Source organism: Arachis ipaensis, chromosome B7 (genome assembly GCF_059453495.1).
Source record: "Arachis ipaensis isolate K30076 ecotype BB chromosome B7, ASM5945349v1, whole genome shotgun sequence".
Taxonomy (NCBI): Eukaryota; Viridiplantae; Streptophyta; class Magnoliopsida; order Fabales; family Fabaceae; genus Arachis; species Arachis ipaensis.
Genome location: NC_142442.1, coordinates 41630599 through 41647139, shown reverse-complemented (window position 1 = coordinate 41647139; position 16541 = coordinate 41630599).

Below are 16541 nucleotides of genomic sequence, written 5' to 3'. Positions count from 1 at the left end.
TTTCGAAAACAAAATAAATTAAAATAAAATAAATAAAAATAGGTGAAGATTTTCGAAAAAAATGAGGAGAGAGAAAGTGGTTAGGAAGTTTTGAAAAGGATATGATGATTTTTGAAAAAGGTTTTAAATTTTGAAATAAAAATCTGAATTTTAAAGGTAAATTTCGAAAATTTGCTTTAAAATAGATAGAAAAGATATTTTTGGATTTAAAGAGGAGAGAGAAAAATAATAAGATAGTACAAGCTTAAAAATTTTTAGATCTAATGCTCCTTGTTTTCGAAAATTTTGGAGGGAAAACACCAAGGAACACCAAACATAAAAATTTTAAGATCAAGACACAAGGAAACTCAAGAACACTTTGAAGACTCACAAGAACACAAGAACATGAAGAAAGAACACCAAACTTAAAATTTTTTAGAAAACCAAACTAAAATTTTCGAAAAACAAAAAAAATCAACAAGAAAACACCAAACTTAAAGTTTGGCACAAGATTTATTCAAAGAAAAATTATTTTTGAAAAAGATTTTGAAAATAGGATAGCCAATTACTAAGAACATAAGCACCACGCTCTAACTAATTGAGCTATAAATTTAAAGTGTTTTAACAAGGTATAAATAATAAAAGACTCTAAACCAAAAAGAAAAATTTTTTCTAATCTAAGCAAAAAAATAAACCGTCAGTTGTCCAAACTCAAACAATCCCCGGCAATGGCGCCAAAAACTTGGTGCACGAATTGTAAATCACACTTTTTACAACTCGTACCACTAACCAGCAAGTGCACTGGGTCGTCCAAGTAATACCTTACGTGAGTAAGGGTCGATCCCACGGAGATTGTTGGCTTGAAGCAATCTATGGTTATCTTGTAACTCTTAGTCAGGAAAGTAATAAAATAATTCACTTATCAAATTTGATTGCAAGGAATAAAAGGGCAGAACACAAATTATACTTATATGCAATGATGGAGAATATGTTGGAGTTTTGGAGATGCTTTGTCTTCTGAAATTCTACTTTCTTCTGTTTTCTGATTCACGCACGCACGTCCTCCTATAGCAAGCTGTGTGTTGGTGGATCACCGTTGTCAATGGCTACCATCCATCCTTCCAGTGAAAAGGGTCCAGATGCGCTGTCACCGCACAGCTAATCATCTACAGGTTCTCAATCGTACTGGAATAGGATTTACTATTCTTTTGCGTCTGTCACTACGCCTAGCACTCGCGAGTTTGAAGCTCGTCACAGTCATTCAATCCCTGAATCCTACTCGGAATACCACAGACAAGGTTTAGACTTTCCGGATTCTCTTGAATGCTGCCATCAATCTAGCTTATACCACGAAGATTCTGATTAAGAGATCTAAGAGATATTCATTCATTCTACGGTGGAACGTAAGTGGTTGTCAGGCACGCGTTCGTGGAGGAATGATGATGATTGTCACGTTCATCACATTCATATTGAAGTGCAAATGGATATCTTAGATAGGAACACGCATGTTTGAATGGAAAACAGAAATACTTGCATTAATTCATCGAGACACAGCAGAGCTCCTCACCCCCAACAATGGAGTTTAGAGACTCATGCCGTCAAAAGGTACAAAGTTCAGATCTAAAATGTCATGAGATCCAAAATAAATCTCTAAAAGTTGTTTAAATACTAAACTAGTGACCTAGGTTTATAGAAAATGAGTAAACTATGATAGATAGCGCAGAAATCCACTTCTGGGGCCCACTTGGTGTGTGCTGGGACTGAGACTTAAGCTTCTCACGTGCCTGGGCTGTTTTGGGCGTTCAACGCCAGGTTGTAACCTGTTTCTGGCGTTGAACTCCAACTTGTAACTTGTTTCTGGCGCTGGACGCCAGACTGCAACATGAAACTGGCGTTGAACGCCAGTTTACGTCATCTATCCTTGAGCAAAGTATGGACTATTATATATTTCTGGAAAGCCCTAGATGTCTACTTTCCAACGCAATTGGAAGCATGCCATTTGGAGTTTTGTAGCTCCAGAAAATCCACTTTGAGTGCAGGGAGGTCAGAATCCAACAACATCAGCAGTCCTTTTTCAGCCTGAATCAGATTTTTGCTCAGCTCCCTCAATTTCAGCCAGAAAATACCTGAAATCACAGAAAAATACACAAACTCATAGTAAAGTCCAGAAATATGAATTTTTCCTAGAAACTACTGAAAATAAACTAAAAACTAACTAAAACACACTAAAAACTATATGAAATTAACCCCAAAAAGTGTATAAAATATCCGCTCATCAGAGGATTAATATGATCTCTCCTATTCAGGTGCAAACAACTCGTGATCAAGATGATCCACCTATACATTTCTATGAAAATGAAAAACCTGTTTATATTTCTCATATAAATGGCCACTTCATCTGAGATGTTGATCCCTCTATGTGTGATTTCAACTGTGACTGCGCTGACCAATGGAATGACATTGATGATGAAGAATATGATATGCAACGAAGAAACAAGAAAAAGAAAAAAAGGCTATAGCAAGCTCCTTGCTCATATAAGAGACCTAAGCCCTCTAATGATGCAGAAATGACACCAGGAAGAAGAGATTGTCCCAAAAAGGCTCTATAGATTATTCTTATCAGTCAGTCAAAACAATTCCATGCATTGCAACCCTTAGATCTTATGAAGAAGAATTTTCACCTTTAGTGACTCAGACTGATGAAAAGAAAATTACTAGAAGACTTTATGTAATTCCCTAAGGGATTACTCCACATGGACATCAAGCAACAACTCTTTAAGAGGAAGTCCTTAATTGGCACACGGATAATGCAATCAGTCAAAATAAAGCATTACTCCATATAGATCACACTCTTGATGCTCTTGTGAAAAAAACTGAAGGCCTTTCAGGACAATTAGATTCTATGGCAGAACAAGTTGCTGAACTCAGAAACTGGCTCTCTATACAGGCTTTTCAAGTTGACCAAAAACTCAAAACCTATATTGACAATAGGTACTTTGGCCCAGAGTTCCACAAGAAAAGTAGAGAACTAGATCAAGTTAAAGCCCAACTTCGTCAGATTGAGATGGACAGAGATAAAATAGCTACACCTCAGGCTTTGGCTATCGACCTATTATCCATGTACCCTAAACCATATCCATCATATTCACCTGTTTTATTTCTCTCAACATATTCACCACCTGAAACCCCAAATTATGAATCCATTTTCAAACTTTCTTATCATTTAGCAAGACAAGCCAACACCAAAAAATCTGTCTCTCCTCAAGGACAACATTTTTCATCTTAGCCACAGCTACCACTCCAACCCAGACCTTGTCCTCCTTGAAAGACGGGAAATTTTTTCAGAGAAGATACATCCTTTAATGCCCCTACAAAAGATAAGGGCATCAAAGAAGGGTCACCTGTTCCAGGCCGAACAATTAATACCCTTACTCTGGATAATCAATCACACAGTGAAAAAATCACTGATGAGTCTGGTGACGAAACTTCTGAATCTACTGAAGAAACTGCTGAATGGTCCGAAGAAGACTATGAAGCAGACCTTTCAACAATAGCCATGGTTAACCCTGTAGAAGAAGAAGAGGAAGAAATAACCTCTGAAAGGGATGAACCAGCAGCTTCAGTTAATCCTCCACAGACAAGATCTTTTGAAGTAAAAACTTCTAACAAATGGTTCACCTTTGATTATATCCCACCATCAAGATACAGAGAAAGAGTAAATGAATTTGGTGCTTGGATTGAAACTACCATGGCCAATCCAAATCTTTCAAGCAGACAAGTCCTTGCAGATTTCATAAATCGGATGACTGGCAATCTCTGAGAATGGGTTAACAACCTTTCTGAGTATCAAAAACTCCAGCTCATTAATAGTACTCCTTCTCAGTTTTTGGGAATACTACACCAGGAATTCTTGGGAGATATTACAATTATCCAGAAAAGAAATTTCCAAGAATATTTTGAAATGAAGTGCTGCTCACTCAACAAAAAGAACTTGGAAAAATATTATAAGAGGATGGCTGCTAAATATTATCCTCTTGGAGGAAATAATAATCCACCACTCAAACAAGTCTTCATGGCATCCTTGCCAGATGAGCTTCAGCCAGAATTACAATGGATGATGATGACTCTTCACAAAGAAGTAGCAACCACCACTATTGGAGAAATATATCAGTTGCCTCTAGCTGCTCTGGATAAACTATGTGAACAACAACAAATGTTCAAATGGCTTAATCAAAATTCACGCAAACTCAAAGGAGCATGCAGTAAATCCTACTTGAAGATCAAATGCAAAGAACCAGGCATATGTGAATGTAAGCCAAAGAAGAAGACACATTGGCAGCCACAATCTAGAACATTCCAACAGAAGACATTCAGAAGGGGTAGAAGAAAGCAAAGATCTTTCCGTTATTTCAAAAGGAGAAAACCCCATACCAAAAAGTCAAACAAATGCTTCATTTGTGAAAAATAGGGTCACTTTGCTGAATCATGTCCTCATAAGACAAAGAAGAAGATAAAAATGCTTCAGTCTTTAATGGATGCAACCTCTATAGAAGATGAAGAAGATCTTGAATCAGTACTTGAAGAACAAGAAAACTAAGATAATGAGACCCAATATGTTTTCCAAGATTCTGAAGGAAGCAGTTCAGAAGAAGACCTCCCACCAAATAGGTCAATTTTTACCATAGCTTCCATCGCTTCCATCAGCAAAAGAATTCCCAAATGATCAGACCCCCAAAAGAAGAACTTGGATATCTTGGATCCTTGGGAATAAAACAAATTGATGGCACTCCCTGACCTCATTTTGATTTAAAGATCAAGACGTACATCTATGACAAACCAATAACAATTGTTGCACTAATGGACACTGGATCTTGTGCCACTGTCCTAAAACCACATGTCTTACCAAATGAAATGTGGGCACCTTTTTCTAAGAGATTTGTGGCAGCTAACAATGAAGTCTTCACCATCAATCTCATTTCCAAAAAACCTATTGGATTGAAAATATTTGCAGGTCAGACCACTTGGCTCAGGGTACTAGGAAGTTATCTCTCAGACAAAGATGTCCTGTTTAAATTTGATGCTTTTTTCCGAACCCATGGACTACATATCAAACCCGCTGGCCTAAGTTACAAAGGGAAGTTCTTGCCTTTTACAGGAATACAAAGCATCCTTGAAATTCAAGAAGCTCCAAAAGAATATAAAGAGGTCCAGCAACAACTCCTTAATGCCTGTTGTGACAGTCATGATCAATTCAGCCATCCTACACCTTTGTGGAAAAATCCAAATTTTTATGTTCGCCTTCCTTTTAAAAAGAATGAAGACATCAACCCAGCAAAGGTCATACACTCGGGGATGAATCCTGAAGATCTCAGGTTGGCAAGAGCTGAATGTGCAACCCTTCTTATTCAATGACTCATTGAACCAATCAATTCTAACTGGGCATGTCAAACCTTTTATGTTGAAAAAAGGGCCGAGCAAAATAGAGGAAAAAAGAGGCTTGTTATTGATTATAAGCCACTCAATGTCTTTTTGCAAGATGATAAATTTCTTCTACCAAGAATCTCATTTATTACACAGAAGCTAAGTGGAGCAAAAATATTCAGCAAGTTTGACTTAAAGGATGATTTTTGGCAAATAGGGCTCCATCCTGAAGATAGATACAAAACAATATTCTGTATCCCTGAGGCCCAATATCAGTGGATGGTAATGCCGTTCGGACTCAAAGTAGCCCCATCTCTCTTTCAGAAGGCAATGACCAAAATCTTTGAGCCCATTCTACATTCCACACTTATTTATATTGATGACATCCTACTGTTCTCAAAGGATGATGAAGCCCATAAGACGCTCCTGGCCCAATTCACTCAAATCATCAAAGATCAGGGAATCATGCTATCATAAAAAAGAGCTCCCTTGCTAAAACATAAATTGAGTTCCTCGGGATGGTTTTCGAAGATGGATTTTTTCAGCCAGGGGATTATATTGCTAAGGAGTTAATCCATTTCCCTGATGAAAACATGATAGTCAAACAAGTTCAACAATTCTTGAAAATTGTAAACTACATTAGAGACTTTATTCCAGATGTGACCAGATACACCAGCCAGTTGTCAAAACTCTTAAAAAAGAAACGCCCACCATGGGGACTTGAGCAAACCACAACTATCAAAACCCTGAAGAAGATAGCACAAGACCCCCCTGATGAGTATTTTTGTGGAAAAAACGAATTTCTCCAAAACACCCAAAACTAACCGGCAAGTGCACCGGGTCGCATCAAGTAATAATAACTCACGGGAGTGAGGTCGATCCCACAGGGATTGAAGGATTGAGCAATTTTAGTTTAGTGGTTGATTTAGTCAAGCGAATCAAGTTTTGGTTGAGTGAATTGTGATTTGCAGAATTTAATTTGCAGAGAAAGTAAAGGGAGTGGGTGAATTGCATGAAAGTAAAGAGAACTGAAATTTAAAGTGCTGAATCTTAAAGAACAAGAAATTAAATGGCAGAAACTTAGAACGCAAGAAATGTAAATTGCAGAATCTTAAATTGCAAGAAATGTAAATGGCTTGAATTGTAAAGGGAATTGGGAATTGGATTTGTAGAAATTAAACAAGGAAAAGTAAAATTCAACAAGCAGAGGAGTAGAAGATAACTTGGATTGAACCGGATCTAAAAACAGAATTGTAAATGAGCATGAAAAGCATTAAACAGAGGATGTAAAATTGGAATTTAGATCTCAGGACCCAAGAGACTAGATAACCAAGTCTAGATCTCAATGCCTTCCTAGATCCAACAAGAACAATTGCAAAGGAAATGTAAATTGCAAAGAAAGTAGATGAAGAAGCAATTGACCGAAACTGAAATTCAATTAAGCAGTGAATTAAACAAGATCCCAAGGTGAGGTTGAAACAGAATTCCTTCAATTCTCCAACCCAAGATCCAAGACAATTGTAATTGAAATTGAAAGCAAGAAAACTAAGAGGAAGGGAATTCAATTCTCCTTCCCTGAGACTTAGAAATTAAAATTCACTCAATACCAAAAGCTCTCCGAAAACTCTCTATGAAAACTAAAAGGGAAAGCTCTCCGAAAAACTTAAATCCTATGCTATTTATACACTTTCTTCAAATGGTCTTCAAGCCTTCAATTGGGCCTTTGCTCTTGATGGAATTGGGTTGATAGAGGCCTTGGTTGATTGCTCTTGGAGTTTGGAGAAGAACCGAATTAAACCGGGTTTGGAATCATGAAAGCTTGAGTAAAAGTTTGAGTAAAAGTTTGAGGCAAACTTTTACTCCAACTTTTCACATCAGCCACCCTCTTTTGCTGATACCAACGTTGGGGCAAAAGTTTGGGGTCAAACTTTTGCTCCAACGTTGGCCTCCCCTTGCACACTCATGGCGCCAACGTTTGCCAAAAAGTTAGAGGCAAACGTTGGCGCAAACTTTTGCTCTCCAGGGTGTGTTGTTCATGCGCCAACGTTTGCCAAAAAGTTTGAGGCTAACGTTGGCGCAAACTTTTGCTCTCCAGGGTGTTGATTTGTGATGCCAAAAGTTTGCCAAAAAGTTTGAGGCAAACTTTTGCTCCAGCTTTTTGCCCAAAAGTTTGCACAAAAGTTTGAGGCAAACTTTTGGTCCAGCTTTTTGCTCCCTGGTTCATTTTCACTTATTCCAAAAGTTTGAGCTAAAGTTTGAGGCAAACTTTTGCTCAAACTTTTTGTCCTCTCTTCCTCCTAGCCATTCCTCCTTGCTTCAACCTTTCTCCAAGCTTTCTTCACCTATCATTAATCAACCAAACACATCAAAGCTATGCTCAAAACCATGAGATATTCATTCTTTCATAATATGTGACAATTATAGCATAAAACCTCATGAAATAGCATGAATTCATACATGGTTGATTAAATCAAAGGAAGCATGAAAATCTATCCAATTGGCTTGCTTATGGCTCAAGAAAGTGCATAATTCAATTGAAAACTAAAGAAAAAGGCTAGTGAAACTAGGCTAAGATGACTTGTCATCACAACACCAAACTTAAAGCTTGCTTGTCCCCAAGCAAGGAATGAATTATGCTCAATGGTTCTTTCATTTAAGATGGATTGAAGAACAACTTGTAAAGTTCTGTGAGTGAAGTGATCAAGTAACAGTGGGGTGAACTCTAAATTATATGCTCATACAAGGGCTTCAGTGCTCACTAGTCCTCACATATTGGGAGTCTTAGGTCTTAGGATTTTCATCCAAATGGTATCATGGAGATCTCTTTATATGTAGTCACCTTGAAGCAGCTTATAGTTTCTTTGCTTTGGCCTTGACTCTAAGTGTCATGTCTCAAAGCGGCTTTTTAGATAAGCTTTCAATCAATACTCCTAAACCAGTTGGTTTTAAGGTATTAGGTGTTGAAGCACCCCTAAGGATTTACTTGCTCAAGCCTCTTTCCTTGACACAACTCAACCACAAGCATTTACTAGGCTAACAACTCTTTGAGTTTTGTTTCTTCTTTCTCTTTCTGCCTAGTAATTGATGCTCAGAGCCTTGGGCCATGTTCTTTTTGTTTTTGTATTTTCTTTCTTTTCTTTTGTTTTGTTTGCTGCTTCTTGGATCAATAGCTTTTTGAGAATCTCCACAATACTTTTTTGAACTTCATGTCCTGCCTATGAGCTCCCATGCAAGTTTTCACAAGCATGCAACCTCAATACATAATCATACAACTAGAACCACCACTTCTCCTAATCTTTTGCTTGCCTCAAAATTGTTTAATTCCTCAATCCTTCTTTTCAAAGAACTTTCATGTGATGCATTTTTTTGAATATTGAGTGCAAACAAGTTTTGAAGAGAAAAATGTTGTGAATGATCAAGCATCTTGCTTATTGAATTATAGAGAACTATACTATGCAGACAGGCAGGGGTATTATATCACTTTCAATCATAGCAGTGTTTGATGTAAAACAATCACTTAACAATACAACCTTTTGGAGTTCGCTTGCTTTCCTTCTTCTCATCATCCTTAGTGCTGGCCTTCCCGTTCATCTTTCATCTCTTTGGTTGATGATGCTTAATCTTTCCAAAAGTTTGTATGGTGCTCTGCAGTGATATTGAAAGTTGCTTGTTCCCCAAGCACTTGAAAGAAGAAATGGTTAGCTTGCATGATTTATTGGTGGGCTTTTGAACTTACTTTGGTGTGGGAACACCAAACTTAGTACCTTGCTAATGGTTCTTGTGCATCAGATTAACCATGTGTAAAACTCTTTTTCTTTTTCAAAAGTGACAAAACTGAAAACTAAAGAATAGCAAAATAGTTAACCAGTTCATCCAACATGCTTGAAGCCAGCATTATGCAGAAGGTGAGAATATATTTTAAATGAGATTTTGGTGGAACACCAAACTTAGAATCCTTCATTCTCCCTTATATTGTTTTGGTGTGCAACACCAAACTTAGCTTCTTGTAATATAGATAAAACTAATTAACCTTTTTATTAAAATAGCTATGAAAAGAAAACTACCTCAGGTTGGGTTGCCTCCCAACAAGCGCTCTTTTATTGTCACTAGCTTGACATCCTCCATTCTTTGATCATGGAGGCTGGAAATCATAATGCCTCAGTTTTTCTCCTCTTGTTGTAGGATTCCTTTCCTCCATGACCTGCACAATCACAAACAATCCAAATGAAAATTGGATATTCTCATGCCAGAATGTAGTCAGAGGATTAGTTGACACAATGTGTCAAACAGTTAATAGGCTTTGAGAGAAAATTAGAAGAAAATTGCTTTTGTTGTACAGAACAACAAGAAACAGACACAGAACCAGAAAAGCAATGTACTCTACTGAGAGAGCAAAGTTAGTGTTAGTTTAGGAAAAAATTCAAACAGTTAGTGGGTTAGTCAAAAGTTAGAGAACAGAAAAGAAAAAAATGCTTGATCTAGATCTCCACTTTACTTAATCATTGTCAATCTAATCAATCCCTGGCAACGGCGCCAAAAACTTGATGAGTATTTTTGTGGAAAAAACGAATTTCTCCAAAACACTCAAAACTAACCGGCAAGTGCACCGAGTCGCATCAAGTAATAATAACTCACGGGAGTGAGGTCGATCCCACAGGGATTGAAGGATTGAGCAATTTTAGTTTAGTGGTTGATTTAGTCAAGCGAATCAAGTTTTGGTTGAGTGAATTGTGATTTGCAGAATTTAATTTGCAGAGAAAGTAAAGGGAGTGGGTGAATTGCATGAAAGTAAAGAGAACTGAAATTTAAAGTGCTGAATCTTAAAGAACAAGAAATTAAACGGCAGAAACTTAGAACGCAAGAAATGTAAATTACAGAATCTTAAATTGCAAGAAATGTCAATGGCTTGAATTGTAAAGGAAATTGGGAATTGGATTTGCAGAAATTAAACAAGAAAAAGTAAAATTCAACAAGCAGAGGAGTAGAAGATAACTTGGATCGAACCGGATCTAAAAACAGAATTGTAAATGAGCATGAAAAGCATTAAACAGAGGATTTAAAATTGGAATTTAGATCTCAGGACCCAAGAGACTAGATAACCAAGTCTAGATCTCAATGCCTTCCTAGATCCAACAAGAACAATTGCAAAGGAAATGTAAATTGCAAAGAAAGTAGATGAAGAAGCAATGGACCGAAACTGAAATTCAATTAAGCAGTGAATTAAACAAGATCCCAAGGTGAGGTTGAAACAGAATTCCTTCAATTCTCCAACCCAAGATCCAAGACAATTGTAATTGAAATTGAAAGCAAGAAAACTAAGAGGAAGGGAATTCAATTCTCCTTCCCCGAGACTTAGAAATTAAAATTCACTCAATACCAAAAGCTCTCCGAAAACTCTCTATGAAAACTAAAAGGGAAAGCTCTCCGAAAAACTTAAATCCTATGCTATTTATACACTTTCTTCAAATGGTCTTCAAGCCTTCAATTGGGCCTTTGCTCTTGATGGAATTGGGTTGATAGAAGCCTTGGTTGATTGCTCTTGGAGTTTGGAGAAGAACCGAATTGAACCGGGTTTGGAATCATAAAAGCTTGAGTAAAAGTTTGAGTAAAAGTTTGAGGCAAACTTTTACTCCAACTTTTCACATCAGCCACCCTCTTTTGTTGATACCAACGTTGGGGTAAAAGTTTGGGGTCAAACTTTTGCTCCAACGTTGGCCTCCCCTTGCACACTCATGGCGCCAACGTTTGCCAAAACGTTAGAGGCAAACGTTGGCGCAAACTTTTGCTCTCCAGGGTGTGTTGTTCATGCGCCAACGTTTGCCAAAAAGTTTGAGGCTAACGTTGGCGCAAACTTTTGCTCTCCAGGGTGTTGATTTATGATGCCAAAAGTTTGCCAAAAAGTTTGAGGCAAACTTTTGCTCCAGCTTTTTGCCTAAAAGTTTGCACAAAAGTTTAAGGCAAACTTTTGGTCCAGCTTTTTGCACAAAAGTTTGCACAAAAGTTTGAGGCAAACTTTTGGTCCAGCTTTTTGCTCCCTGGTTCATTTTCATTTATTCCAAAAGTTTGAGCTAAAGTTTGAGGCAAACTTTTGCTCAAACTTTTTGTCCTCTCTTCCTCCTAGCCATTCCTCCTTGCTTTAACCTTTCTCCAAGCTTTCTTCACCTATCATTAATCAACCAAACACATCAAAGCTATGCTCAAAACCATGAGATATTCATTCTTTCATAATATGTGACAATTATAGCATAAAACCTCATGAAATAGCATGAATTCATACATGGTTGATTAAATCAAAGGAAGCATGAAAATCTATCCAATTGGCTTGCTTATGGCTCAAGAAAGTGCATAATTCAATTGAAAACTAAAGAAAAAGGCTAGTGAAACTAGGCTAAGATGACTTGTCATCACACCCTCCTTTAAAGATTCTTAGCACAGGAAAAAGGATATTGCAGACAGATGCTAGTGATGAATTCTGGGGAGCTGTGTTACTGGAAGAAATTGATGGGACAAGACACTACTGTGTGCATGCTAGTGGAAAGTTCAAAGAATCAGAAAAACACTACCCTGCCACTTACAAAGAAATACTTGCTGTCAAACGTGGGATAGAAAAATTCAACTTCCATCTCAGTTCTTTTCATTTCACTGTGGAGATGGATAACACCTCTTTCCCATCAATGCTAGAAATCAAGAAAAAGATTTTGACAGACTCTCAGCTCTTGCGATGGAAAGACTGGTTTTCCCGTTATAAATTTGAAGTGAAACACATAAAGGGACACCAAAACACACTTTCTAATTTCATGTCTAGGCCTACCAAGGAACCAATCCCAAAACTAATCCATTACATTTGCACTATGAGTACACACAATCCTTCATACACAATTTTATTTCTTGATTTCCTGCTTCATAAGAGCCCATACAGAAGAAAGATTGGTCCATTTCCTCTCAAATCAAGATCCCAGACAGAGTTTCAAATAGATTGCCTAGCCAAACAAACCTTGTTCTACTGGCTACACCAGCTTTTTATCATAACCCAAATCCATCCGAACCCAAGGTACTTCAACATGGATACCTCTTTTTGCACCATGCCAATAATCCAAGGACCTATACCAGAAGAAATGATGTGGTATATCTAGGCTCTGTCTTCCATATATACATGTGCCATCATAGTGCCGATCTTCCCTTTATACCATATCTTGTGTAACAGCACTCAGGCACAATCCCATTTAGTCTGGTTATTCTCTATGTATGCCCCACTTGATGCATGGAGAGGAATGTTATATAACATGATCGACCAGCATCAACTGTGAGATAAACGTTCTCAGGCAAAATAGAAATTCTGTTGTTTTGTCACTTTACAAAGGAATTATTTTACTAGGGGAAACCCACACACCATGAACAGGATTAATATTGTTGAATACTCTACCATGTGGCCCACAGATGAAAAGACAGTCTTGAATGCCTTAGCCAAATACCTCTGTCAACTTTGGCAACCTAGAATGTATGGAGAAAGAGATGCAGTCGAAGGACTCCCATTCCAAACAGATGTTTCGCCAATAACACTCCAAGAGTTCCATTACGGATTCATAACCTCAGGAATAATTAATCAATTTGGACAATACTTTTTTTATGCTCCAAGAGATCAGCCTAGCACGTCCAAGCGTATCCCAACAACAAACAAAAATTCTGATGAAGATCTAAGTGGAAGAGTATATACCTTACCACCAAGCCCAACCAAAATTGATGCAATGATACCCAATGACACTGAAGACCCATATTCAAATCCATATGACTCATATCTACAAGATGCCCAAGATCCTAATGAAGGAAACACTGAAGTTCCGTTTACCTATTTACAAGACCCGAATATGGATCTTAGATCTGTCAATTTGGCCTCTGATGATATATCATCCTTCTCAGATGGTGACGGGACCCTTCCAGAAGACTATTTTAAGCCGTCCATTTAATAAGACAATGTCCCTACTATGTATAATTATTGAGTGCACAAAAATAAAGTGATCTCTGTGACTTGTCTAGGTAAAGTCAGAAAGAGATAAGGCTTATCCTTATCCTCCAGCTGGTATTGTATGATAGGCTTGTTTAAATTATGTAAGATATTGTTGTTGTCTAGAGACCTCTATAAAGGAGGAGCTCATCCCAGTTGTAATCAGATCTTAACAAACATTATAATATATCCACTTTTCCTACTTCATGACATGTTCTATATAAGAACCGCAGCTAATCAACCGGTTAATTAAGTGATTATAATGCCCAAATTAGATTCCAAAAAGTTAGAGTGAGAATTAGAGGATTTAAAGGTGATTTTCAGACTCAAGGGGTCTTTCTGAGTCAGAAAATGTGTTTTTTGCGAAAATCGTGAAAAACTACGAACCGGCAGTTGAACCGGTTCAAGTCTTCCCGGTGCTATGCGAGAAAAAGTGGAAACAGTCCAAGACCTTAGAAAAATATTAGAAATGAAAAACCGGGTATTAGTGTTAAAGGTTTGGCCCAAAGTTGGGCCGAACAGGCAAAAAATGCTAACGGGTTGGACCGGACCCAAGTTGGGCCCAAGCCCAACATATATAAGGGTTCATTAATGAACCCAATCAGCCATAACACACATAAACACAACAGCCACACCAGCTGAGAAGAAGAAGAAGAGAAACCCCATGGTCACTATTCATCACCATCTTCACAAGCTCATATCTTGAGCTACAGAGTTCCGATCGCCACACCGTTTATGGTCACGCGTTCCTTGTGAAGAGCTCTACAAAACTCATGCAAGAAACTGGAGAGGTAACCATGAAATCTTTTTTGTTCTTCTCCTCAAAGTTTCAAGTTTCTAGGGTTTTGGCTAAGTGAGGTTTTGTGATTTTTGGATGTTTAGGTACACTCTAGCCTTTGATTGATGTTGGTTTTGGCTTCCAAAACTGTTGAGCAAGGTAAGAGGCATTGAAACTCTTGTCAAATTTCAATTATAATGAGCCCTAGGTTGATTTATGATGGTTTATGTACATAACTTGTTTATGGTGAGTTTGGAGCTTGTTGATGCTTGTTGAAGATTCTTGGTGGCTTAGATTGTGCTTGAACGCTTGTCTTGGGCTCAATTTGGGGTTTTGGTGCATATTGGGGATCGGCCAAAGTATGGTTTCGGTTTCCTCTATGTAGTATATAATATTTATGGACACTTAGGCTAGTGACCCATAGGATAGGTTTGAAATTTTATATGTTGTTGATGATTGGTTAGTTGATGGTGTACAATAAATTGGTATTGTTGATATGGTTAAATGATGATGTTGAGATATGATGGATTTGGATGATTGAATATTTTTTATTAATAATATGAAGCACGGTTGAGTTAATGATGAATGATTTGTGAAGTTGAGAAGTGATTTGTGTTGATATATAAATATATGATATGGATGTTGATGTTGTGGATGAGGAAAATTGAAGAAAAAAGGTGGTAAGCTTGGTGTAATATGGTATAGAGGGTTAATTTTGATGAAAAGTGGAGTTTGGATTGGGTTGGTTTGGTTTTGGTTGGGTTTTACAATAAAATTGTGAAAATTGTGATTTTGTGTAAAAGTTGGTTTTTTGTGAATTTTGTCTGATCATAACTTTTGCCTCAGTTCTCAAAATTGGTTGAAATTTATTTAGAATTAAAGTTCATTGAAAACTCTTTAAACCAATATAAAGTTTGCAAGATTTGGAATTTTGTAGAGGAAGTTATGATCATTCAAAGTTGGTGTTAAAAATCTGAAATTCTGCAGAGTTACAGAATTTCAGGATTTCTGATATGTGCGCACGCACAGCCTTGTGCAAATGCACAATCCTGCAAAATCCTTATTTTGTGCGGACGCACAGGCAGGAAAAGGCTCTCTGCTTGCAGCGTTAGCATAGCTTGTGCGCGCACATCAATGAAGAATTGCGGCCTGTGCGGACGCATAGCCCTGTGCGCACGCACAAGTCGGGAAGGGTCGTCTGTTTGGGGCGCTCACACAACTTGTGCGAGTGAACAGGCTTGTAAATTTTAGTACCTGTGCATACGCACACCCCTATGCGTACGCACACTTCCAAAATCTTCCTGGGCGTGCGCACGCACACCCCTGTGCAGACACACACGCCCTGTTTCACAAATTTAACTTTGTTTTCAACTATTTCACCTTCCCAACAAGGTTGTAAGCTTCTATAACACCATTTTAAGGCTTTTTAACTTAATTTTGAGTATGGGAATATGGGAAATAGGTTAAGGGTTTTAGTCGATGATTATTATGAAATATTAGAGAACGGAGGCTTAGGTTTCTGGTGTATTGAGGATGGATCGGTAGAGTGAGAATGAGGAATGGAAATGTTGAATTAACAGTGGTTGAGATGAGTCGAGGACTCTGAATGAGATGAAGGATCCATGATATATTGAAAATGTTTTGAAAACCACTATACTACTTTTTATTGAAACTAAGAGACGCTATGCGCCCGGGCAGGGGCTGAGGTTGGATCCCGCCTGTTCGAGGTAGCGGCGGCGGCGTAAGGGCGGTGGTTCGTCCTGCTTGCGCTTAGATGTGAGGTCGGTGGCAATAGATCCCGCTCGCATCCCTTTAGATCTATAGAGCGTGCAGGCGCCGGTACCTTGACAGTGATTCGAGCACTATATCTCGAGGGTTCCCATATGAGAATTCCGAAGGGCGACGTCTCCATGGAGATGTGTCGGGTTGGCAGTTGAACCGACAATGTGATATCACAGTCAGTAGGGCAGGCATTCATCATATGCATTTCCTATATGTTTGCATGCTTTGACTATTTGAAAGGGTTTGCCTATTTGTATAACATGCCTATTTGCTATTTGAATTATTGCCTTATATGCTTCTACTTATGTTTTACTTGCATTGTATATTACCTGTGTTTTCTACTGGGATTGAGGAGGTTCGGAAGGCGGTGGTGATGGGATCGCATGGAGGATCGGTTGGTGAAGGCTGTAGGACAGCGGTGTTTGATTAGATTAGAAATCTCCTAAGATAGATTACCCGGTTTAGTTATGTTAAGATTGATATATTTATGCTTATTTGTTTTAGTATGCTTTAAGATGGAATCTTGTGATGGATATGGAGCTTAGGATTGCCTTTGGCATCCCGGGGTCTTATATCCTA